Here is a 26040-nt window from a genome sequence, read left to right on the forward strand (position 1 = left end):
ATAAAATATATAAATGATATGATATAAAAATTGCTTAAAAAATTTATAGAACAATCATATACTGGACAGGACATTTAATTAACAACTCAGTCTTTGTCAGCCTGTATAAACTGGTGAGTGCAGAATTTTGTAACATTTTGAAATTATTGTCTGTAAACTGAAAACCTAGAGATTTGATTTACCAAATGCCTTTTCCTGACAATGAGTGCAGAAAGTATTTTAGGAGTTTCAGCTGCTTTGTTGGAAAAACCTCTGCAGTTTACTGGACAGTTCTTGAGCATAAGAAAACCTTAGAGCAGATTGTGGCATGCTAATTCCATATCAAATGGGAAATTTTCCAATTACTAACTTCCCATTGGAAAGACCATACTAAATCTGCAAAACAGGGTGGAATATATAGAGATGTTCTGTTTTTTTTAAAAACAAAGAAGTAAAGAACTTTGAAATTTCATCAGAGGTTATGTATTTGTTAAACTGTCCAAGCTGCACATTCATAGTTTCAATTGCACAACAGTTTAAGTGATAGGTTTCAGAGTAGCAGCCGTGTTAGTCTGTATTCACAAAAAGAAAAGGAGTACAAGTGGCAGTCTCTAAGGTACCACTAGTACTCCTTTTCTTTTAGTTTAAGTGATGTACTTTTTAAACTTAGATAAAATATTATAGACAGAAGTCTACGTTTGGGGCCAGACTGTCTGCTGTAGCTGATTAGTGCTTAGCACAACTGGGGTGTGCAAAGGTCCTATGTGAATCCCTAAAGCTTATGCTCTAATAAATTGGTTAGTCTCTAAGGTGCCACAAGTACTCCTGTTCTTTATGTGAATCCCGTTGATCTTGAGCTCTCCAGCTGCCAGTCTGGTCCTTAGTGTAAAATAAACCAGCTGGGGGACGGCTCTAATTTTCATCAGCTGTTTAGTGGGCCCTGTGTCTGGCAGTTGTGGAATGCTGGGGCACAAGGATGCCTCAGACAGTCTCCCTGAGCTGGTCACTAGGAGGGTTCAGAGCCACTACAACGGCTCTGTACCATTGCAGTATCCCTCATTTACAGGGGCATATGTGCCAGCAGCTGGCTACACCAACTTTAAGGTTGCTTAATACCAGTGGAGTGGTACAAAGAAGCCAAAATGCATTTGATAATCAGAGAGACAAGGTGGATGAGATAATATTGTTTATGGGACTAACTTCTGTTGGTGAGAGAGACAAGCTTTCGAGCTTACACAGAGCTCTTCTTCAGGTCACCATCAGAAATTGGTACAATAAAAGATATTACCTCACTCACCTTGCCTCTCTCATATCCTGGGACCAACACAGCTACAACAACACTGCAACATGCTCAAATAAATTGGTTAGTCTCTAAGGTGCCACAAGTCCTCCTTTTCTTTTTGTGAATACAGACTAACACGGCTGCTACTCTGAAAACTGCATACTTGTTAATCTGGTATTTTGTTTTGAAATCCACTGATCTGATACTTGTCAATTTTTATGTTTCTGTTTTGTTTTGTTTCTCCTGTCTTTTGGCTAAAAAGAAAACCTGTGTTTTATGTGTTAACCCCTTTATTGCTATTCGAATGTGAGTGTGTGTAGGCAGGAGTTTTCTACTGTACATTACTTTTCAATTAATGGAACATCAGATCATCAGACACTGTAGATAGGATAGCCAGGAATAAACAATTTCAATAGACAGATATGTTTGCAGTTCAGCAATGAAGCAGGTCACAAGCAAAATTTGTTGTTGATACTCTATTGAAATGAAAATGATACATTTACATTTCGTGTGATGTCATTTCAGTGGACTTGGCTTCAGACCCTTGGGTTTTCATTTTTAGTGCTGTCCTTGCAACTCACAGGTGTGTTTCTTCTTTGTTAGGCCATAAGCTAGAGCTGCAATATACTAACCTTCCCCCCATATCTTTGTACTTTTTAATAGAAGTTTTGCTATTTGAGGTGTACTAAGAGGATTACAGCAGCCCTTTTAATGCATTACAGATTCTTTGCCATATTTTTTCTTTTTACTAAAGATGTATGTCAGTTTGGCTTTGGACACACATGGTACCCAGAATGTTAATGTTAGCTTAAATATTACTGAAGTTAATGCAATAGAATAAATGCCATAAAATCTCACATTCAGCCAGCTTCACTAGTGATCTGTAATCTCAGAAAGCTATTGATTTTTTGCACTTTGACTAGCGGAGGTTAGATATGTGGAAGGATGATGATAATCAGATGCCTTTCTCATGGATTAACTATAGGGCTGGTAGTCAAGGCAAAAAAAGTCAGTCATGCCTTTGTCGGGGCACAAATTCAAAAGTAATAATTTTACAGTGAGAGCTTTGCTTGCATAAGGATGCAGAATCAGGCTTATTTTCAGAAAGAAAACTCAAGGGAGGAATAAACACAGCAGAAAACCTATAATAGTAGCAGAATTGTTTCTGAATAGAATGTTTGTTCAGAGTTTTCTGTGATGTGTCAGCAGCTATTTAAGGTGAACAGCTCCTTTTTTCTGAATTGGCTAGTTAAATGCAAACATACTGAAAGACAAGTGCAATAGCTCAGTGAATTACCCTAATATAGACCTGCTCAAAAGCACATTGAAGTCAGTGGAAACACTCCCAAAGATTCATAGATTTTAAGGCCAGAAGGGACTTATGATCATCTAGTCTGACCTTGAGTCTAACGTAGGCTATGTGTTACCAGATTTGCCCATTACTTTGGGGTATGCTTATTTATTAGGGTTACTCTTCTGGGGGGAGGGGAGTTCTGTAATTCTGTTAATGTACTGCTTATGTCACTTGTGTGTTCATATGGACCTCTACTCCTTCCTTCTGCAAGTCCCCTCCCAATGGAACTATTCTGCAGAACCTAGGTTCCCCAGGGCTGGATTCCTGAACACGGACACACACACATGCACACACTAACAGAGCAAGTCTGAGCAGACCGGATCAATCAGCACTTTCAAGCTGTCACGCTTATATGTCCCTGGACTCAGTAGGCTGGGTCAAGCAGCACTTTCAAGCTGCAACCTTATTATGCCACAGGTTTAGCACATCCCTATCCCCACTTTCACGTCACAATTGTACTGGTAGTAACTCACTTGATGAGCAAACCCCAAAGTATTTTGGGCACTACAGGGATCTTTAGCATTGCTGCAGAGTAAATGGGGAAGCTAAAAACACAAAAGAGTAAAGTTCAGAGAGAGAGAGAGAGAGAGAGAGAGAGAGAGAGAGATGCAACCAGCTTAACTATAAAAGTTATTTATTGAATAATAGTGATAACTACACAAGGAGAGCCTAAACCAACATAACAGTTACATTATTAAAGGTTAATACTTGAGGTAGAAAAGAAAACAGAAAGAAAGAGAGAGAGGGATCTTATCCACTCCATGAGGCTTGAACTGGTTGGGGTTCCCAGGTGATGGTGGTAGCTCAGGGTCCTGGGTGCTGGAGGCAGGCAGAGCCCCTAGCACGATCAGTCAGGAGATGGAGTCCCAGTGAAACTGAGACAGAGTTTGGGTCCATGAATTACTTGGGCATAGGTAGGGGGTTTTGTAGAGAAACAACAGTGGTTCAAGGGAGAACACTAGATTTGTTTATGGGTAAACTGATGACTTAAGGGTTTTCTTTGGGCTAGACAATCGGAGCTGATCACTCTTGTCTATGGGTGGTGTTTTCTTCCAGGGAGCTCACAATGCAACTAGGCTGCTTCAGTATTTTGGATATCAATCAAGGATTCGTTACTAGAATTGATCTGATAACTGCTGAGCTGGGTGTGTGCAAGCATAGGTTCATTAACATCTGGAGTAGAGATCCCCCATGATGCAGTGCTTCCCTGCTTTTCTGGTCCCAGCGTTCAGTGCAGTTCTCTGTTCTCCATTCTGTATGCTAATTGAGATGTCTCTCTGTCCCATCTTTCATGCAGATGAGGCTAGGGGAGTTGCCTCAGTTCTCCATTCTGTATGCTAATGGAGATGTCTTAATCTTGTCACCCTTGTCAGGAAGGTCTAGATGTGTCTTCTAATGCCCTCCATGCTCTCTGCAAGTCTTTTCTCTAATCGGTTTTGATTCAAGCAGAGACTGGTGGGGGGTGTCTTTCATGAGTCAGAAAGGCTGGATATTGCGCCCTGGTTCCCCAAGAATACAGACCTGGTTGGTATCAAGTTGGACTTTCCTGAATTAATTCCTGTTTGAATTAAAGCATGTCTTTTGAAAAAACTTGCAATCTTGATAGGGTTGTGAGTTCAATCCTTGAGGGGGCCATTTAAGGATCTGAGCCAAAAATTGGGGATTGGTTCTGCTTTGAGCAGAGGGTTGGACTAGATGACCTCCTGAGGTCCCTTCCAACCCTGATATCTATGATCATATACAATGTGCTTTGGATCAGGTCCTGGAAGATCATGGGACAAATCCTCAGCTGCTGTAAATTGTCATAGATCATTGACTTTTAATGGAGCTATGGCAATTTACACCCACTGAGGATCTGTATTTACCAACAGGATGAGAAATAGTGTATCTTTTCCCAGTGTAAGTCAGCCAGTTTGAGATATACAAATAGGTCAACATTTCTTCTGTAATTTGGGCAACTGGACCATTGGTTACCATACAGTGCTCTGAAAAATCAGTATAAAAAACAAACCAAAACAAAAAACACCTAATTCAAAGTTAAGGAAGTGCACTTTCCACTTCTTTTAAAGTGTAGAAATGCACATGGAATATCATCCCCAATATCCTGAACTCTGTTCTGTTCTACCCTATGCACCTGTTGCATCTTGTATGTAGGAGAGCAATGTTATGAGGAGTGTGGCCTGGTAGATAGGGCACAGAAGACCTGGTTTCTATTCCTGGCTCTGCCACTAGATTGCTGGGTGGCTGTGGGGAAGTCACATCCCCACTCTGTGCCTTACTTTCCACATCCGTAAAAATGAGACTAATGATCATTAGCTCCCTTATAAAGTGCTTTGAGATCTACTGATGAAAAACACTATGAAAGATCTGGTTGTTGTGGTGATGATGATAATAGAGTTTTTAATAAGGATGTTTTAAATCCATCCCATTTATGTAGCTGGGGGACTCTGGATTCCCTGTCTTTGTATTTGTACAATATGTAAGTTAATCCCTTGAACACTGACATAAAATCAACCTGAATTTTTGGTTCAGTGTTTAGGAAATTGGGAGATCCAGATACATTATATTTGACATTATGACAAAGTTCCGTGCCTTAGAAACCCTACATGCATTTGGGAAATTGTACTGAACGGTTGGCTTAAATAAGGACATTTTTAGTGGAGATGTAAAAGTCTGTCTTTTTACAGTAATCTCATATCATCTAAAATAAGGCAGAAGTAGTTTGATATAGTGAAGTAAAAACATTGGGGGTTAATTGCCGCGGAAATATATAATTAACGTTTCAACAAGAGTTCAGTTAGATCACTTCTCAGTTGCTGTAGTTGCGGATGCATAGGAAGACGTCTGGTGTTTAGGATAGGATTGTTTCCTGATTTTGGTAGCTCTGTGGATTGTAACACAGGAGCAGAACCAAGGTTGTTTAGGTGACCTTAATTGTATGTTCATAACTGCATATTTGCTTTCTAATTAATTTAAGTATAATCTCTTCATTGAATTTCCAGCTTTTCTAATGTTTGTGCCTTTTGAGGGACTTGCAACATTTTCTTAAGAATTTTTATCCCTTTAAGTAAATGCTATAAATTTACAACCTTAATTACAGCTTAATCATTTTAATGTTATGCAGGACGTGAAAAAGATATTTTTAAAATAAACATACATAGAAAGAAACTATAGCTACAGTAGTTCCATACTATATCCCCTATTAGTGCTATTATGGAACCACTGTGTTGCAGCTGATATCACCCAACCTGTGGTAGGGGCTGATCTGAAGCCCTTTAATGTCAGTAGCCATCTTTCCATTGACTTCAGTCTTTCAGTTGACTACAGTGGGTTTTCAGTGAGGTCCACAGAACAAGATGTAGGGAGAATAACTGTGTGTCATGTGATGTCACAGGTAGTGGTGTTCATTGGAGTGTAGGGAACCATGTTCCTCTTTCCAATGGCTATTTAAAAATATTTATTATTTGAACATAAGAATGGCCGTACTGTGTCAGACCAAGGGTCCATCTAGCCCAGTATCCTGTCTTTCAACAGTGGCCAGTGCAAGATGCCCCAGAGGGAATGAACAGAACAGGTAATCATCCAGTGATCCATCCGCTGTCACTCATTCCCAGCTTCTGGCAAACAGAGGCTAGTGACACCATTCCTGCCCATCCTGGCAAATAGCCATTGATGGACCTATCCTCCATGAATTTATCTAGTTCTTTTTTGAACCCTGTTATGGTCTTGGCCTTCACAACATCCTCTGGCAAGGAGTTCCACAGGTTGACTGTGCATTGTGTGAAGAAATACTTCCTTTTATTTGTTTAAACCTGCTGCCTATTAATTTCATTTGGTGACCCCTAGTTCTTGTGTTATGAGAAGTAGTAAACAACACTTCCTTATCTACTTTTTCTATACCAGTCATGATTTTATAGACCTCAATCATATCTCCCCTTAGCCGTCTCTTTTCCAAGCTGAAAAGTCCTAGTTTTATTAATCTCTCCTTGTACAGAAGCCATTCCATACTCCTAATCATTTTTGTTGCCCTTTTCTGAACGTTTTCCAAGTCCAATATATATTTTTTGAGATGGGGCAACCACATCTGCACCCAGTATTCAAGATGTGGGTGTACCATGGATTTATATAGAGGCAACATGATATTTTCTGTCCTATTATCTAACTCTTTCTTAATTATTCCCAGCATTCTGTTCTCTTTTTTGACTGCCGCTGCACATTAGGTGGATGTTTTTCCTAGAACTATCCACAATGAAATTACAGTTTGACGTATCTTTATCTCTCTGCTTGATACCGACTGCCAGCTAGACATGGAGCCATTGATCACTACCCGTTGAGCCCAATGGTCTAGCCAGCTTTCTATCCACCTTATAGTCCATTCATCCAGGCCATACTTCTTTAACTTGCTGGCAAGAATACTGTGGGAGACCATATCAAAAGCTTTGCTAAAGTCCAGGAACAACATGTCCACTGCTTTCCCCTCATCCACAGAGCCAGTTATCTCACCACAGAAGGCAATTAGGTTAGCCAGGCATGACTTACCTTGGTGAATCTATGCTGACTGTTCCTGATCACTTTCCTGTCCTCAAAGTTTTAACTATCTTTAGTAATTTTGTATCATCTTCAGATTTTGCCACCTCACCGTTTACCCCTTTTTCCAGATCATTTATGAATATGTTGAATAGGACTGGTCCCAGAACAGACCTCTGGAGGACACCACTATTTACCTCTCTTCATTCTGAAAACTGACCATTTATACCTACCCTTTGTTTCCTATCTTTCAACCAATTACCAAACCATGAGAGGACCTTCCCTCTTATCCCATGGCAGTTTACTTTGCGTAAGAGCCTTTGGTGAGCCTTGTCAAAGGCTTTCTGAAAATCTAAGTACACTGTATCCACTGGATCCCCCTTGTCCACATGCTTGTTGACCCCCTCAAAGAATTCTAGTAGATTGCTGAAACATGATTTCCCTCTTTGTTTGTTTGTTTTTTTCAAGGGAAAGGTTAGAGAAGAGAGGGTGCCCGAAAGGTCTTCGCTTCCCCATAAGTTGAATAGAAATCAGTGAGGGGTCTGGATATACACAAACTGGGAGCCAGGTCAGGGTATTGGAGGGGTCATCCACATGTAAAAGAGCCAGGTACTAGTTTGGGATGTGACCCTATCCCCATGTAAGGAATACAGGAGCCAAGTCTGGGGTGTCTGTGGAAGGTGGTGAGTGCGGCTAAAGATGGGATTAGGGTGCCCACTTATATAAGGGTGAGGGACAGGTCTGGAGATGAATGTCACCCTCCCTCCCCCCATGAACAAAACCTGGTGAGAGCAAGTTTGCAGGAGAGGGAACAAAGCAGAAAGCATGTGTATTAGCAGGGAAAGCTAGTACTGTGCATCTACTGTGAAAATTGATTCCGCTTTATCTTTAACATACCTTTCTTGCCTACATAACTCAGGAAGTGTGTATTTGCAACTGTTCTGAACCAGCCTACCCTAAACAAGGGCCAAAGATCTTATCTCCGAGTGAGTGCTGAAATAACTAAAAGCATAGTTGCTTATCTTTCTCCCTCCTGCCGTGTGTGCAGTAAGGATTGAAGTGCCAAGATACTATCCAAAACAGTCAGTAATTCTACATATACGGCTGAGAGGCAGGGAATGATTTGATAACTTTATTACTAATACTTTGCAAAAATTCTCTCCTGGCGTCACTGGGGTGGGGATAAGTGTGTATGTATTGGGTGGACACTGTGTGTAAGTGGAAGTGACATTTCTGACTCAGACACACAATGAGTACTTAGAAAGTTAGGAAACCTAAAGAAGTTTCAGTTAAAAAGGTATCTGCTTTCCTGTTGGCTAGAGGAAGGATATTTAATTTCTTAACTCTCCTCGAAAGATACCTTTTAACTAAACTTCTTTAGGTTTCCTAACTTTCTAAATACTCGTGTGTATGAGTCAGAAAAGTCACTTCCACTTCCAAGCAGCGTCCACCCAATATAATAGATGTGCATATGTATATGGAAATTGAGAGGTTAGGTAGCATAATACCAAGATTCTCCCTAGTCGTCCTGTAACACTTTCATTTATTCCCTTTTTCTGTTAATTTCCCTTCACATTTTAATGTAATCCAAAGCAATATCAAAATAAGCACTCTATGCTGTATTTATTTAATGTCCAGATTTATGCTTTGATGGGGTATGCATTGAGACCTTTTATGGCTTTACATCTTTTGTTGAAATCTCTGAGTTGCCTCTTTTATACACCCCTGCCTTGACCAGCTAATTAATGTGAAAATAAGTCACAGCTGGGATGATTTGTGCAGGAAGCAGTCTCTTATTATATTTATATTATTTTTTAACAATACATTTTTGATTGAACTGATTATTATCTCCCTTGAAGTGTTTTGAACTTATTCTATTAAACATAAAAATATTATCTTAAAAGCTTGCTGGGTGTCTCTCCTCGCCCCCTGCCCCCCATGTGGAACTGAAGCCAGAAAGTAGAATGCAGCCAAAAACGACTGAAAAAACTGAACTGAGGAAGAATTGGCAACACCTGCTCTATGCTTTCTGCTGATTTTTTTTGTTCCACAGTAGTTACAAAAATGGACTTTTTATAAATAAACCAAGGGATGAAAGCATGTCAGGAAGGGTAGTAATATTTTTAAAGCACCTGTTGAAGAGTATACCTTGAATAAAGATCATCTGCTTATCCCATCAAATATGGTTTGTGAAAACTGTAATTTACATATGTTATTGTGTTTGCTCCCCATAGCAGAGCCAAGAATAGAGCTCAAGTCTCCTGACTCACAGTCCAGTCCAATAAGTCCCATTGCCTCTCATAAAAGTTATGTTGTACAAAGGTTCACAAGTCCAAGTTGCTATAGTCCTCATCTGTTATAGAATCATAGAATATTAGGGTTGGAAGAGACCTCAGGAGGTCATCTAGTCCAACCCCCTGCTTTCAAAGCAGGACCAATCCCCAACTAAATTATCCCAGCCAGGGCTTTGTCAAGCCGGGCCTTAAAAACCTCTAAGGACGGAGATTCCACCACCTCCCTAGGTAACCCATTCCAGTGTTTCACCATCCTCCTAGTGAAATAGCGTTTCCTAATATCCAACCTAGACCTCCCCCACTGCAACTTGAGACCAAAGCTTCTTGTTCTGTCATCTGCCACCACTGAGAACAGCCTAGCTCCATCCTCTTTGGAACCCTCCTTCAGGTAATTGAAGGCTGCTATCAAATCTCCCCTGACTCTTCTCTTCTGCCGACTAAATAACCCCACTTCCCTCAGCCTCTCCTCGTAAGTCATGTGCCTCAGCCCCCTAATCATTTTTGTTGCCCTCCGCTGGACTCTCTCCAATTTGTCCACATCCCTTCTGTAGTGGAGGGACCAAAACTGGACACACTACTCCAGGTGTGGCCTCACCAGTGCCGAATAGAGGGGAATAATCACTTCCCTCGATCTGCTGGCATTGCTCCTATAACTACAACCCAATATACCCTTGGCCTTCTTGGCAACAAGAGCACATTGCTGACTCATATTCCCTTAGCAGGATGAATGGCTTTCATTTCAGTATCTTCTATTCATCAGTCCTTTTGGAATTCTACTTTCCTCTACTATGAATGATTGACATCAGAAATCTTGGACAATAAAGCAGAAATTTTAGTTGAGAATAGGACAATCCCTCAAGTAAGAACTGATATCTACATAAATCTAGCAAGTTTGCCAAATTCATATTCATACAAAAATCTTAAAATGAGTAATCGATGGATAATTAAAATAGCTGATTTAATGTGCCGGCTGCTGTTTGGTTATCTTTGGTACCACTAAAGAGTCAATATTTGTCAATAAATGCCAGGCCCCAATCTTGCAGGTACTTACTCACATGCCTTACTTTATTCACATGAGTAGTTCCATAGGATGTTGAATCTGGTTACATAATGGGATTGTTCAGGTGATTACAGATACGCATGTGCACATTCACTGGCTCAGGGCCTCAGAGATCACTATCTGATAACTGTGGGTAAATGCTGGATTTATAATGTCAGCATTTAATCACAGCTACCACACAGAGATAGCTGAGATAGCAAAGATTTTCCTTTATACAAACTACATGGACTTTGCTAAAAATAAAAGGCTTTTATTTTACAAAAAATTGAAACAAGCAGAGTGAAAGAATTTTAGTCACTGCTTAAAAAATAGAAAAAACATCAAATTACTCATTCAGATTTTAAGATTTTGTATAAATACACCTGAATAAATAAAGTCACACTTGCTGTTCCTCTGGCTGCTGTGCCATCAGTATTTCCTCCATTCCTCATGTCTGAAAGAAAAAATAAAGTTGGCTAAGCATGGGCTATAAAAATTTTTCCTCACAGTTAACTAGAAATATCCATGCAGCACAAAAATAAATTACAAGGAAAAACAGTATGACTTTAACGTGACATGGTGAACAATAGCCCCAACCTCCCATCACTGCTGCTTGTGAACCACCCCATTGCCCCAAGATCAGCTACAAAAGAAGCATCAATGGGGAGGGGGTGGGGGGAAGTGGCTAGTGGCTACCCCCCACCTTAAGCATTTGGACCTGGTAAGTTCTTGCCATGAGAATCCAAGTCTTCTATGGGAACAAAAAATGGTATCGAGCAATGACAACCCAGTAAAATGTATAACGATAGTAGGTCAAAATCAGATCAGGCCCACAATAATATTTAATCAATAGGGTTCAAGTCATACTGGAACTCTACAAAATGCCTTTCCAGCACTTTTTTTGTGTGGAGACAGAACGGTGTTCCAGTACTTAAGGTACTACTACTGGAAGTGTGTTTTGACACTTCTTTGTTTACGACTCAAGTACTGCTAAGCAAGTTAGGCTCTTCACAGACCTCAGTCAAGACTGGTGTCCCTTGCTGAGCCACACCCTGCATCATGCCATTACAGAGTGGGAGTCTGCACTGCATCTTTGTTCTTTTATGTCATTAAACGCATTCTGAAGAGAATACTTGCACCTGCTATTGGCACAAACTGTGCACCCCAATTTGTAGTCAGTGTCTGATAAAATTTAAGGACAGAAATTGAGCATCCAACTAATCAAACTACTCTCTCAAAAATAATACCAATTATGAATTTGTGACAGTTTTCGTAATAGACAAGATCATTTATAGCAAAGGAATAAATCAAACAGAATTTGCCCTTTCATGTAGTATTTTTCCTTGTCTTTCATTTTGGATTTTGTCCCACTTGTCTTTCATATTTGGACCTTCGCAGTTTGAGAGATACATTCATAATTGCTTTGTTACTGGGAAACAATTTTCTTTTACTTGTTGCTAATTATTCTCAAGGTTTCCCCCCTGTGGTCTTCCTGTCATCACTTTCTATTCCAAAAGCTTCCTGTTATGTAAATTCTATATAGCTCCATTGCATCTCAATTATGTTTTGGATTGTTGACTGCACAGCACTCGAAACTGTAGGGCATATTTTTTTTAAGTCATTTGAGGCAATAGAATCCCTCACCGTTTTAATTCAGTTGTTTGTTTAATATTCTGAAGTGACTGGAATAATATTTTATAGTTAAAATTTAAAATGTTTACTATTTAATGGGTACTATACATTTATTTTGTTTACTAAAACACTGCTGTACAGTTAAAAATTTACTTTGTATGTTTGTGTACCATTTTGCATTATTTTTAGGTCCCATTAAAATTTAGGTTTCAATCCTGAAAGTACTTATTCTGGGCATTCAGGTGTAATCCCATTGTCTTCAGAGGGCCAACTCATGGAAGTAAGTGCTACCCCCAGTGGTAAATATGTGCACGATTGGGCCCTTACACAGCAAGAAAAATAGAAATGTGGAAAGAGCTTAATACAACTGGCCTGATTATTTACGGGGTGCAATATGATCATAGTTTTTTCCAAGTTCCAGCTTTTTTCCGTTATGAATACAGTTCAAGATGGGTGTCAGGATACTGCAACTCCCCATCTTAAACAGAGTTTGTTTTGTTCAGATACATGCTCTGGCTGCTCACTGTTCTCCTAATTAATGGTGCAGTGGCAAACCCATTCTATCAAGCTGAGGTCATCTTTTATCAGAACTTGGTTATGAGGTGGAGAAAAAGACTTAATGGCTGAAGTTATCACAGAGGCATTTGTGGCAAGAGACACAGTCCTGAGTGTGTGATTTTTTTTTTTTTTTTTAGGTGGAGGGGGTGGAATGAAGGAGTGACGTTATGGCTACACGAGAGAGCTTTCTTGTCAATTTAGTTAATCCACCCCCAATGAGTGGTTGGGGAGAAACTCTCTTTGGGAGAAACTCTCCCATTGACATAGTGCTGTCCACACTAGCACTTAGATTGGTGTAAGGAGAGGTGACTTATTCACACCCTGAAGTGACATAAGGTATACCAACATAAGTGATAGTGTAGACATAGCCTCAGTGTGGGTTTCTCATTGCCTGCCTGGGATTTACAGAAAACTATTAGTAACTGCATCTGAATTTAAAATCTTTTAACAATTTTTCTTCAGTGTCTACTTTTTCCAATTCTCCAGCATATTAGCATATTTCATACTAGATATGTGACAGGAGCTGATACCCAGGAACCATACCGTAATCATATCAGCTAAATGCAGCAATCACTACAATGCCCCAAAGAATATGGATATGATTTTATGGAATGAAGTCTAAAAGAGCTACTTCCCATGTTGGAATAAAGTGTGTATTCATGTGTTCCTTAGGCATTGAGCAATTATCTCAAATGATTGATTTGACTGTTTCTGTGTTTTTGACTTTGTAAAATATTGTTATTACTTTAGAAATCAACCCTATAATATACACTTGAAAAAATAAAGGCAGAAAAAATGATAGCATTAACAGAAAGCAGAATTGGTTAGAAAGAAAAATGAGAAGTTTTTTGCTTCTTAATTTTGTTTGTGTGATATGAGTAATTGAGGAACTGGAACTGCTGCAATGGGATTTTTTTCCCTATAAATAAGAAAGTAAAATTGGATGGTACAAACAGATCTAGTTATGTAAAGATATGGTTTCCTGTACTATAAAATCTAGACTTTTTTTTCTTTGAGCTGTTAAAGCCTAGCATGATAAGATACTTGTTTCTTAGAGGACAGCTTGGTTAACCTTATTATGGATCATATGCACCTGTTTAAATTTTGTCTGTTGGATAGATGAGATGTTTGTCCATTGTATTAGTAATTAATTTTTTTTGTAATTCTTTGTGGAGATGGAGGGCCCCAATCCTGGGTTGTATTCAAGTATTCTCCACAGACCTCAGGAAATGGGAAAGCAAATAAGACAAAAGTGGTGTTAAGTAACCTGATCCTTGAGCTGCCTAGCAACCACATGGTCTCTGGCATCACAAGTTAGAGCAGCCTCAACAGTGTAGCTCAAGCTTACACTCAGCTGCCTCTGACCTTCAAAGGGCTGTTCCAGTAGCCAGGGATCACCAGTGCATAAAGACATCCCTGCCATCTCCACTTTCCCCTGCCCATGCCCACTTCACAAATGGCCAGGATAGGGAGTGGAGTAGCAGGTGTATGTCACCCAGGGATTTGTCCACATGGGGCGGGGGGAAGGAGGAGGAGGGACTAGCCACTTAAACTGATATAAAACAGCCATAGCATAGACCAGGCCATAAAACTGTCTACAAATTGGAAAGTTTATATTCTGTTCTGTCAATTACTGAATAACCCATAAAAGCAAATTAGTCAACTGCGTTCTCTCCCTGCTCCAGGTATTTTAGTTAAGAGTGGATGATTGCTTTCTGAATAACAGAAGCAGCATCAATAGCAGTAGAAAATGCTTCTTTTGTTTAGCTCTGCACTTGTCTCACAGATAGCATTTTAATTAAGGTCACTATTGGAAAGTGACAGTGAGGCTCAAGAAAGCATCTCTATAAATGTATATATATATAAAATGTACACGTACACACACACACACACACGTACACACACACCCCCAATGGACCATAAAGCCATATTTTTCACAGTAATATAATGTCAAGTAAGTACTTCCTAGACCCTTTGCCAAAAAGCTAGTGACTGTTACCTATAAACAGTTCTTGCCTTCTCTGCTTAGCTGTTTTTTTTCAGCTGATGCACACAGTATAAACTGCATGAAGGAACCACCCCTCTCTGAGACATCCCCTCTGGTGCTTCATCCTTTGTTGACTTTGTCCACTTCTGAAGTGTTTGAAGCTGTTACAGAATGTCTATAAAATCTCAAGTGTTGAGTGACAGTTTGGCAATTTAATTAAAGTAATTATTAGCTACACTCCAGATGCTGAGAAAAGACTTCCTATTCTGTTATGTTTGGATGCCTAAATTCTCTCAGATATAACAATGGAGTGTATCAAGTGATGGAAACATTGGTGAAAAGTCTTTCCATATTCGTAAAATCTCTTTCATAGAGATTGTTTTCAAAACACTTACGTTTCCTTGTGATCTTATCAATTTTCCCTGTGTAGTCACAATTCTGAATACTAATGAAGGACTATTCATTGTTCGAGTGTGTAAATTTTTTTCAAATTTCCACATTTTTTTGATGAAAAACAGGACATCTGTGCAAACTTTTGCAATTCCCTCTCTCCCCTAATTTTCAATTTAGTTTTATTGTTAATTTAGTTTTTGTGATTTTCTGGGAGGGCAATGGGGGAGTTGATCTATAACATTTTTCTAGAACAAATGGGGAAATGAGCCATAAAAGAGAATAGCAGCAAATGTTCTCTTTGTTGCTTGACATCAGGAGCAATCCAGTTCAGACAGACCTTCTCTAAACAATGGGTTTGAACAGAATTTTGTGAAGTAGGAAATAAGAAGCTGTATGACTGATGTTCATCAATATATATTATGAGAGTTCTTACAATTTTTCTCCTAGTCAGTAGATGATAAATGTCCCAGTTTCTTCTGCAACTTGCATATTTTGAATGGTGTGAACATCCTTACTTGATGGTGATTAAATGATAATTTAGTGTCAGATCCAAAGAATTTGCAAGTTAATCGTTTTACTCATGTCAAGGTTCCTCCTCCACTCTGAACTCTAGGGTACAGATGTGGGGACCTGCATGAAAAACCTCCTAAGCTTATCTTTACCAGCTTAGGTCAAAACTTCCCCAAGGTACAAAATATTCCACCCTTTGTCCTTGGATTGGCCACTACCACCACCAAACTAATACTGGTTACTGGGGAAGAGCTGTTTGGACGCGTCTTTCCCCCCAAAATACTTCCCAAAACCTTGCACCCCACTTCCTGGACAAGGTTTGGTAAAAAGCCTCACCAATTTGCCTAGGTGACTACAGACCCAGACCCTTGGATCTTAAGAACAATGAACAATCCTCCCAACACTTGCACCCCCCCTTATCTGGGAAATGTTGGATAAAAAGCCTCACCAATTTGCATAGGTGACCACAGACCCAAACCCTTGGATCTGAGAACAATGAAAAAGCATTCAGTTTTCTTACAAGAAGACTTTTAAGAAAAATAGGAGTAAACAGAAATAAAGAAATCCCCCCGTAAAATCAGGATGGTAGATACCTTACAGGGTAATTAGATTCAAAAACATAGAGAACCCCTCTAGAAACCTTAAGTTACAAAAAAGATACACAGACAGAAATAGTTATTCTATTCAGCACAGTTCTTTTCTCAGCCATTTAAAGAAATCATAATCTAACACGTACCTAGCTAGATTACTTACTAAAAGTTCTAAGACTCCATTCCTGGTCTATCCCTGGCAAAGACAGACTATAGACAGACACACAGACCCTTTGTTTCTCTCCCTCCTCCCAGCTTTTGAAAGTATCTTGTCTCCTCATTGGTCATTTTGGTCAGGTGCCAGCGAGGTTACCTTTAGCTTCTTAACCCTTTACAGGTGAGAGGAGCTTTCCCCTGGCCAGGAGGGATTTCAAAGGGGTTTACCCTTCCCTTTATATTTATGACAACTCATGTAATCAGTTTATTGAACTCAGGAGAGGAAAATTACTCATGTGAATACATGTTTGCAGGATTTGTCCCATTCCTTGCATAATGGACATGGATACTTTTGAGAGACAAGGTGGGTGAGATCATATCTTTTACTGGACCAACTTCTGTTAGTGAGAGAGACAAGCTTTCGACCTACACAGAGCTCTCTTCGGGCTAGGGAAAGGTACTTAGAGTGTCACAGCTAAATACAACGTGGAAAAGATTGTTTAGCACAGCGGGTCTCAAACTTTTTCTATTGGCATCCCCTTCCAGACAGCAAGCCTCTGAGTGAGACACCCCCCCTTATAAATTAAAAACCATTTTTATATTTAACACTATTTTAAATGAGAAATGTATAACCCTGTTTAAAATGAATTTATGTTTTCTCACCGCTTTTAAATTAAGAGTAAATCACATTTTTATTGAATTATTGTTATAAGCAGAAAAGTTATTTTTTTTAAAATAGTTACTGTTTAATACTGGGGGGGGGTGAAGAAACGTTGTCAGTATCACTTTTCACAGCAGACTTGGTGCCTCATTGCCACCCTTATTCTTACACTATTGCTGCTGGCAGCAGGTGCTGCCTTCAGAGCTGAGCGGCCAGAGAGCGGACCAACAGAAGGTGGTCCAATAAAAGATGTGAGTCTAGGGTTACCATATTTCAAGTTCCCAAAAAGAGGACACTGCTGGGGGAGGGAGTGGAGAAGGGAGGAGGCAGAAAGGGGGGACTGGTGGGGGTACTCACTGGAAGTGGGGGGGCCGTGTCACTCTCTGTCATGTTGGCAGGGCAGCTGGTGCAAGCACAGGATGCAGTGGTATCTGTCAGTCAGTGCCTCTATGTGGGACCCCCTCCCCACAGCTGGGAGTGGGGCCTGAGTGGGCGGGATCTGGCGGCTGTGGAATACAGGGGAATGGACCAATCAGCTGCCTATAACTGGGAGGGACCAATTGGGGCTCTTTCTGAGCTGCAGCATCTTCTCTGAAAAAATCCTGGACATTGCTTGCTGTTTGAAAAATCTGGCTCAAAAAAAGAGGCAACGTCTGGGAAAACCCAGATGTATGGTAACCCTAGATATTACCTCACTCACCTCGTCTCTAATATCCTGGGACGAACACAACTACAACTACACTGCATATCTTAGAATGTGTTAACTAATACTAAACAATCTGGTCCACCTTGTATTTCGCTGTGACACTGAGTACCTCTCCCAGATCTGAAGAAGAGCTCTGTGCATGCTTGAAAGCTTGTCTCTTTCACCAGCAGATGTTGATCCAATAAAAGATATTATTTCACTCACCTTGTCTCTCTAATATCCTGGGACCAACACAGCTACAATACTGCAAACAATAGATAATTATGGGATGGTATTAAGATTATCAATCTTGGACTGGGTATTTTTTCTGAATCGTGGGTATCAGAAAAATTAATTTTAGGAATATTGTATTTTTAATTTTCAGAAAACTCTGAGGCCCTGATCTTGCTAGGTGCCTTACACCACTAAGTTTGGGTGGGGGGGGAAGGGGGGTTTGAAGGTGTTTGGCACCTCACAGGTTCAGGCCAGGTCTACACTATAAACTTACATCAGTATAACTACGTCACCCAGAGGTGTGAAAAATCCGTACCCTTGGGCGGCGCAGTCATACCAACCTAACCCCTAGTGTGGACAGTACTATGTTGACGGGAAGGCTTCTACCCTCAACATAGCTACTGCTTCTCGCAGAGGGGGTTAACTGCCGATCGGAGAAGGTCTCCTGCCGGCGTAGTAGCATCTTCACTGAAGCTCTACAGTAGCGAAGCTACACCGTTCTAAGTGTAGATCTGCCCTCGGACTCTGACTTAAAGAATATGCCCCTTAGAGATCAAATGGGAGTTTCAAAAGTAGTTACCATTCAACTTAACTCTGCTCCCACTGAAGTAAATGGAAGCTTTACCACTGACTGCAATAAGAGGAGTTAGACCAATGAATGCTTTTGAAAATCCCACTCCCAATAATCCAATTAAAAACAGTCTAGTTTACATCTTAGCCTAGCAAAGTTATTATGTCAGAAGAAACAAAACCTATCTTTCCCCCCTTTGTCTGCTACTACAGTAATGCCATTCAGTGTTCAGGATGGAAAAGGCTTAGAGGAAGAAAGAAGAATTGCTGTGTACACTTGGCAGTGATTACATGTTTTAGCATGTGGTTTTGTATAGACCTTACTATGATCTCACCCACTAATGCCTGTAATGGAAGGGGATTTTGTATTCTGCTTTTCACCTCTATAATCATCATGTCATATGATGACAATAAACTGATGCTTAAGGAATGACTTGATCCCCTGCTAAAGACCCTAATGCACAAATCCCATTGGAGGCATTGATATTAAATGACTTTTAGTCACCTTCACTCAGACTTAATGCAGACTTTCCTATAAATACTTGCACAATATTGCCCTGATTTTCAGTAGTGCTGAGCACCTGAGCTTCCCATGACTTCACTGGGAGCTATGGGTGCTCAGTCCTTCTGAAAATCAGACCAATACTAAGAATACAGAACTGTTTTCATATTTGTATATAATATATTGTATCCAAATGTACATATATTATATATATTGTATATAATACATATTTTCATCTAATTAGATCTGGCACTGTGTTAATTATCTGTGTTCTGATTCCAATAATCCTCTTCTAAATAAGCTTTAAAGAACCTTACTGGTCACTGTTCAGAAATTGGTAGGGGCGATAAAGCAGTCAGTTGAATCTGAGCATCCATCCATGTTTCTACCTATTCATCCATGTATAATCTGGTTGTTTTTAATCCTAACTCACAGAGAAAAGCTTTCCTCACCCCTGTGAACAAATTAGTTTTGATCACATTGGGATGAAAGATTTGTTGTGGTTTTACAATAATTTCACTATGCTGTGTTGGCTCCTGATCGTAGGACTGTACAGTCCAGGCCAAATTCTAATCTCAGATGTGTGGTGTGCAGCGCTCCTTATCTTAAATAATCAGCTACTGCTTTTGTTCACTTGAGATACATAAAGTACTGCACAAACATCTTGTATCAGCAGGGAGCAAGGCACAGTTCCAAAGAAAATAAAAATCTAATCTTTTGGCAATTTATACTATTTCTTATTAGACGTGTGCTGAGTGTTCCATTTAAAAAAATCACTTTTAGTTTAAGGAATCCTATCACCACGATAGGAAATAAACCTGCCACAATTTAAAAGCAAAAATGGGTTGAAATTAGAATCAGGTCAATGAATTTAAAAGATATTAAGCCATATTTTTATTTTGGATAATACTTTAACCTGCCCTCTAGGAGACAAAGGTAACATAAATTAGTTTGTAGCAGTTGGTGGAAGTTAAAGTAAGTGACAAATGTAACTGTTCAATCTTCTTTGACAGTTTTCCCTATATCTTTTGTTTTATTTCTTTATTTTAAATACAGTTCCTGTTTGTAGTCCAATTCATTATATTGGTGTAATATTCTTAATTAATTTTAATTAATGATTTATTTGTAGGTGAGAGTTTGTACCTTGTAAATGAATAGATACATATCCAAAAATCAATGGGATTTCAACCTATTTGTTTATGAAGCATCTAGTACTATGAGGCCCCAACTTGCTTCGCCTTTTGGAGCTACTATAATATTGTTTGTTGTTCTTACTGATATTCATAGTCTACATTACTTTCAACACATAATGTGGTCAGTCCGAAACAAGTGAGTTCAAAACCTAGAATGCACTATTAGCGGCTATCACAACTATGCTCTTCAAGATAGGGACCCTCTATTACTCTGTTTGCACAGTGCCTAGCACAATGGGGTCCCATACTTGGTTGGCCCTCTAGATACTTCCATAATAAACATGATTAATAATTATTATCTGGCTAGTGCAAACAATTTCCATAAGCAACCTCAGTGGGGAAAAACAAAGTAAAGAAACACAAGCTTATGATGGCAGCTTAGACTTCAATAAAGAGAAATTTTGATGAACCATGTGAGTGTCAATATGCCACCACATGATGGAATTTCTGTTTTCTCAGTTTGCTCTTTTAAAACCTAGGAAGTTACACATATGCACACACACAAACAATATTAATAGAAAAGTATTAAGATTGCAAAATCAAGCACTCAAAAGTTAGGGAATGCCATAATTAAGGTTGCCTATCATTCTCTCCCTCCCTTCCCCCCCACACATATACACTTTCTGCGTATACATTATAAAACAGACTTTAATTACACAATCACACACTATTTTTTAAATAGGACCCCTGCCTCATTCATAAGAACATACGAGTGGCCATATTGGGTCAAACCAAAGGTCTATCTAGCCCAGTATCCTGTCTTCCGACAGTGGCCAATGCCAGATACCCCAGAGGGAATGAACTGAACAGTAATCATCAAGTGATCCATCCCATGTTGCCCATTCCCAGCTTCTGGCGGACAGGCGAGGAAAACCATCCCTGCCCTCCTGGCTAATAGCCATCGATGGACCTATCGTCCATGAGCTTATCTAGTTCTTTTTTGAAGCCTGTTATAGTCTTGGCCTTCACAACATCCTCTGGCAAGGAGTTCCACAGGTTGACTGTGTGTTGTGTGAAAAAATAGTTCCTTTTGTTTGTTTTAAACATGCTGCCTATTAATTTCATTTGCCTATTAATTTCATTTCATTTGACCCCCTAGTTTGTGTGTTATGAAAAAAAGTAAATAACACTTCCTTATTTACTTTCTCCACTCCAGTGATTGTATATACCTCTATCATGCCCCTCTCCCCCGGCCCTCGGTGCACTGAGTGAGTCTGCTTTGGTGATGAATCTGGATTGTCCAGTGAGGGTGGCTGTTGTCTATAGAATCCTTGCCTCATTTGTTCCAGAAGCTAGAAAGTGTATAGTACATGAGTAGGTTTGGCAGAATTTGATTTTTTTTGTTTTATAATTCCAACAGGTAATCTCTATTTTTAAGCATTTTAAAATAATTTTTAGCTGTGTAAATGTTCACAGTTGCACAGAATTATGGGTTTTAAGTTTTTAAAAAAAATCAATTTAAATGTTCACAGTTGCAGGAAATTATGGGGGTGGGGTGTCCATTTTCTAATGACAGTAGGCACTGAGATTCAAGAAGTTAAAGCTTTATGGCCATTAAGACACAAATTGTCAACATCAAATGTCAAAATATACAAAGTAAATAGTCTGAAATTAAACTCTAATAAATTCTCAAACATCACTTTTCTTACTTTGCCTGTCCATAAATTTAAATTATTACCAATGGAAATATTTTTTCATTTTTGTGTGTATGTTGAAATCGGCATTTACCAACATTTATTGATAAAAATCTAGTCCTTCCAAGCCTTGTATGTAGCAGGGAATTGCAAGAAGAGACTGGAGGTTCTCATGGTTAAGACAGTTGACTGCTGCCCTGAAGAATCAGATTCTGTCTCTCCCTCTGCCACAGAGTTCCTATATGATGCTGAGCAGGTCTCTTAAAACAAACTTTTTACGGTGGTCACTATTTGTGTGTTCCTCACTTTCTGGATGCCTGACTTGAGATCCTGGTGTCTGAATTACAGATATGCTGAGCGCTCACAGCTGCAACTGAGGTCACTGGGAACTGTGCTTTGAACATGTAAGGGCTATGTAATGCTAAACTGAAAAATCAAGTCCTAGGCATCTCAAATCAGGCACCTAAAATTTGTGGATACTCTTGACCTTAATTTCTCTGTCTCAGTTCCATATCTGTAAAATGAGGTTAATTCATCCTCTCATTTTACAGAGGTGTTGTAAAGAAAAATTGGTATTTATGAAGCACCCGGACACTCTAGTGATGAGAGTCATAGAAAAGCTAATGAAGAAATTGGTAATTCCATATTTAGAGCAGGGTTTGAATAGTGTTCAGTGAATAAGACATGGGGCCTGCATTGAACAACAAGGAGAAAACAAAATATTGAATAGCTTTTCGTTAAGTGAGCACCATCCACCCCATGAACTGAATGAAGCAGGGTTGGCTATGGAAAAAAAGTATGTAATCATGTAATTAAAGACTGTATCATAATGTATACTTACAAGGGGGGGGGCACTTCCTACCTTTTGAGTATTTTATTTTACAACCATAATAATGTTGTTTTAACCTAGTTTTCTGTGTGTAATTTTACTGTTTCTATATACACACTAGAAATGTTTGTTTGTTTAAAAATGTAGCTTGACCTATGTAGAAATGACAAAGCACTGTTAACAAAATATTAGTTTAAAAAATTTCCCTGGTGACATTGACTTTTTGTTGTATTCTCTACTGCATTAACCAGGATGTTTTCCATGGCATTTGAGACAGTTTAAGGAAGTCTGGGGAAACTAGGCTCATACTTTGCTGGCTTGAGATAATCTAGCTACTTCACTGTGAAGCACAGGCTTTGGGAGTTGAAGATTTTTCCTTTTTAATGCATTACTTGTGTATTTAATGTGGCCTTTTAATGACCCAAATCTTAAAACAATAGCAAACTGATGCTATGTGATATGAGTAGCAGCAGCAGAAATTGTTTCACAGTGAGGAAAAAAAGCTGAGAGATGTATGTATTATATTGACCTGTAAGTTATTTACAATTATAAAACTATTCTATTTAGGTTCTTACGTCACACTCATCCTGTGATATCTGAGAGCATTCTAGTTGACACATCAAGTGACATGGCCACCATCTGTCACATGTGGTAGAAAAAGCATGCTTTACACTTGGAATAAAATGGTTAGTAATATCCACAGGAAGAGGGGGGAACAAAATGAGTGAAGAAAAAATATTTAAGGCCCCAATTCTGCAAGGTACCTAAGCATGTGTGTCTAAATGTAAGCACATGAGTAGTCCCGCTGGCTTCTGTAGTGCTTGAATGTAGGTCCATGCTTAAGTACCTTGCTGAATTGAGGCATAAAATAATAAATACTTAAAACGTACAGTCCAGAAAATAAACTGCATAGCATCACTTCTGCAAGACTAATCCTGTGGGAGGGCATTTGAAGAAAGTGGCAATATAAAGGAGCAGGATCTGATGTGGAGTGAGGTATTGGTTTACTATTTGATTGGATTAAGGCTGGGGTTTGTTAGGGATTGAGATTCTTTGAAGTCTGTACAATCTTTTTGTGTATCTAAGTAGTGGCAGGGTGCCCAGAGCTTGTGGAAGGGCACCTTCTTCTTGTATTATAAGTCCAAAAATAAAAATAAATAAATACCTTCTGTCAAGAATAGAGTATCTTTGATGTGAAGGTCTTCTAACAGATGAAAGAGTCCAATTTCAAAGCTGATGTTCAATGCCAAACTCCTCTACTTCCCTAACACCTTTAGTGCCAGCATCTTCAAAAAGAGCAGGCTCAGAATCCCTAACACATCAGATTTGAAAATGGATTCATTTATTGTTATTATTATTATTATAACTAATAATAGTTCTTATATAGTGCTTTTCATCAGTACATCTCAAAGCACTTTATAAAGAAAAGGAGTACTTGTGGCACCTTAGAGACTAACCAATTTATTTGAGCATGAGCTTTCGTGAGCTACAGCTCACTTCATCAGCTGTTCACACGGCTGTTCCTTTGAAACCTGTCACTTTATAAAGGAGATCAGTAAGTCTAAGAATTCTTTCCAGGCAATTAGTTGGTGACAGAACAAAAAACACAGCAACTGATTCTCTAATTCTTCAAGAATCAAGGGCTGCTGCAGTCTTTGAGATTATTGCTCCTCAACTAACTTTTCTGCTCCACAAGTATAGACTGAGATCTAGCACCTGTTCTACCCTCATGGTAGCTGGGGCACTCAGGAAAATGAGAAAATAAAAGTAGAGTACAACAGATTGACCTGCTTCCCAGTTACAGACACCATTCACAGCTGTTAATTTTACTAACTTGTTCTTCTAAATCCATGGCTCTCAAACTTACTTAATCGCACCCCTCTTCTTTGTGTCTGAAGTAGTTTATGCCCCCTCCGCCACACAAGTAAGTATATCGATTAAAAAAAAATCAACATGCACCTCTCACTAAATATTAAAAACAGTAAGGCATTGATTCAAACAGAGCCAACGATCCATTGTAATAAGAGCAAAAGCAAAACTCAGATTGTGTTTGATGCTTACAATTAAATGTGCACAACACGTCATAGCAAATGGATTAACGTACAGGTGGCATCAACTTTGTATCATGTTGTGAAAGCTTAACAGAAATCTGTCAAAATGCACAGTGCAGTCTAGAGTCAAATGCAACTAGCAAATCTGAGGACCTGAGATGTCTGGAGGAATCAGCTTTGCTAGCTATTCATTGCTGTGGGCAAAATGTGCACAGTATGGGGTTTTTTCTCCCTAAACCTTATGATCCCCCTCCCACCCCCGAATACTTTCTGCTCCTCCCTCCCTTCCCCCCCGCCCCCGGGAGACCCGCTCCACAGTTTGAGAACCTCTGTTCTAGATGTCTGATCTGTGAGAGGCTGTTACTCCAGAATCCCAGACCTTATACTACACATTCCAGTAGGCTTCAAAACAATAGGTGATCTTGACAATCAGTGAAGAGGTCTGAGGGGTACATTCAAAATTGTCCTAAAAATTAATGAACACATGAGCAGCTCAAGGACGTGACAGTTCCCCCGTTTAAAAATTTGTCCTAGAGCCATCTCTGTAATTATCATGAGCGTAAGACTCTTTTCACCTCCACAACTGATAGATCAAGAGACATTTAAGTTGTATGGCTATATCTCATCTCCTCCATCTTTGACGAAGGCCCCTTGTGGAAATGGGGGAAGTCGAATCTTCTCCATCTCTGAATTACATAGGAAGCTCCTTCCGACAGGAGATTCTAAGGTGAGCCCAAGAACCTAAAGTAGGACATGTAAGTAGGTCATGATGTTCAGAGCTTTCTCTTATTCAGTCAGAATGGGAAGACAGTCAGCAACTTATCCCATTTCCCATACTTACTGTCCTTACAAATTTAGGGCCAAATCCCTCACTCTTCACAAAGCCCATGTAATTGAACTCTGCTCAGAGAAGTTCTGAGATGGTCAGGGAAAGAGCATTCTCTCCCTGAAACTATGAAGCACTTCTGCATAAACTTGCGGGATGCAGTTAGTCATGCAAATTACATACACATGGGGCAGGTTGTTTCTCCTGTATGGAAAGCTGGAAAGTCCAGCCATTGTAGGAGATCTTTGCATTTCCCTCTAAAAAGTACCATGCTGCAATATGTACTTAGTGGAAGATAACACTGTTATGCTATTGATATTATTTTAGTGTACTGTATACCAAGAACCTTCTGATACTATTATTTCCTGGAAAATGATTGCTTTCTCAGAACAGGTAATTTTGTAATTTGTAAATTAAATAGCAATAGTTGCATTTGAAGGGAATGGTGCAGCACTGATTGACAGGGTAGCTGGCCTAGTGGATAGATGTGGTATATTTTTATTTTAGTAAGGCTTTTGATACATCCTACACAGCAGTCTGTCTCATAAGCAAAC

General features: G+C 39.4%; 1 protein-coding gene across 5 annotated transcripts in view; it reads left to right on the forward strand.

Moving 5' to 3' along the window:
* The window catches only part of ADGRG6 (adhesion G protein-coupled receptor G6), a 155499-nt gene that overhangs the window by 7088 nt on the left and 122371 nt on the right, over positions 1–26040 (forward strand). The window lies entirely within an intron of this gene.

The sequence above is a fragment of the Caretta caretta genome, chromosome 3 (genome assembly GCF_965140235.1).
Source record: "Caretta caretta isolate rCarCar2 chromosome 3, rCarCar1.hap1, whole genome shotgun sequence".
Lineage (NCBI taxonomy): Eukaryota > Metazoa > Chordata > Testudines > Cheloniidae > Caretta > Caretta caretta.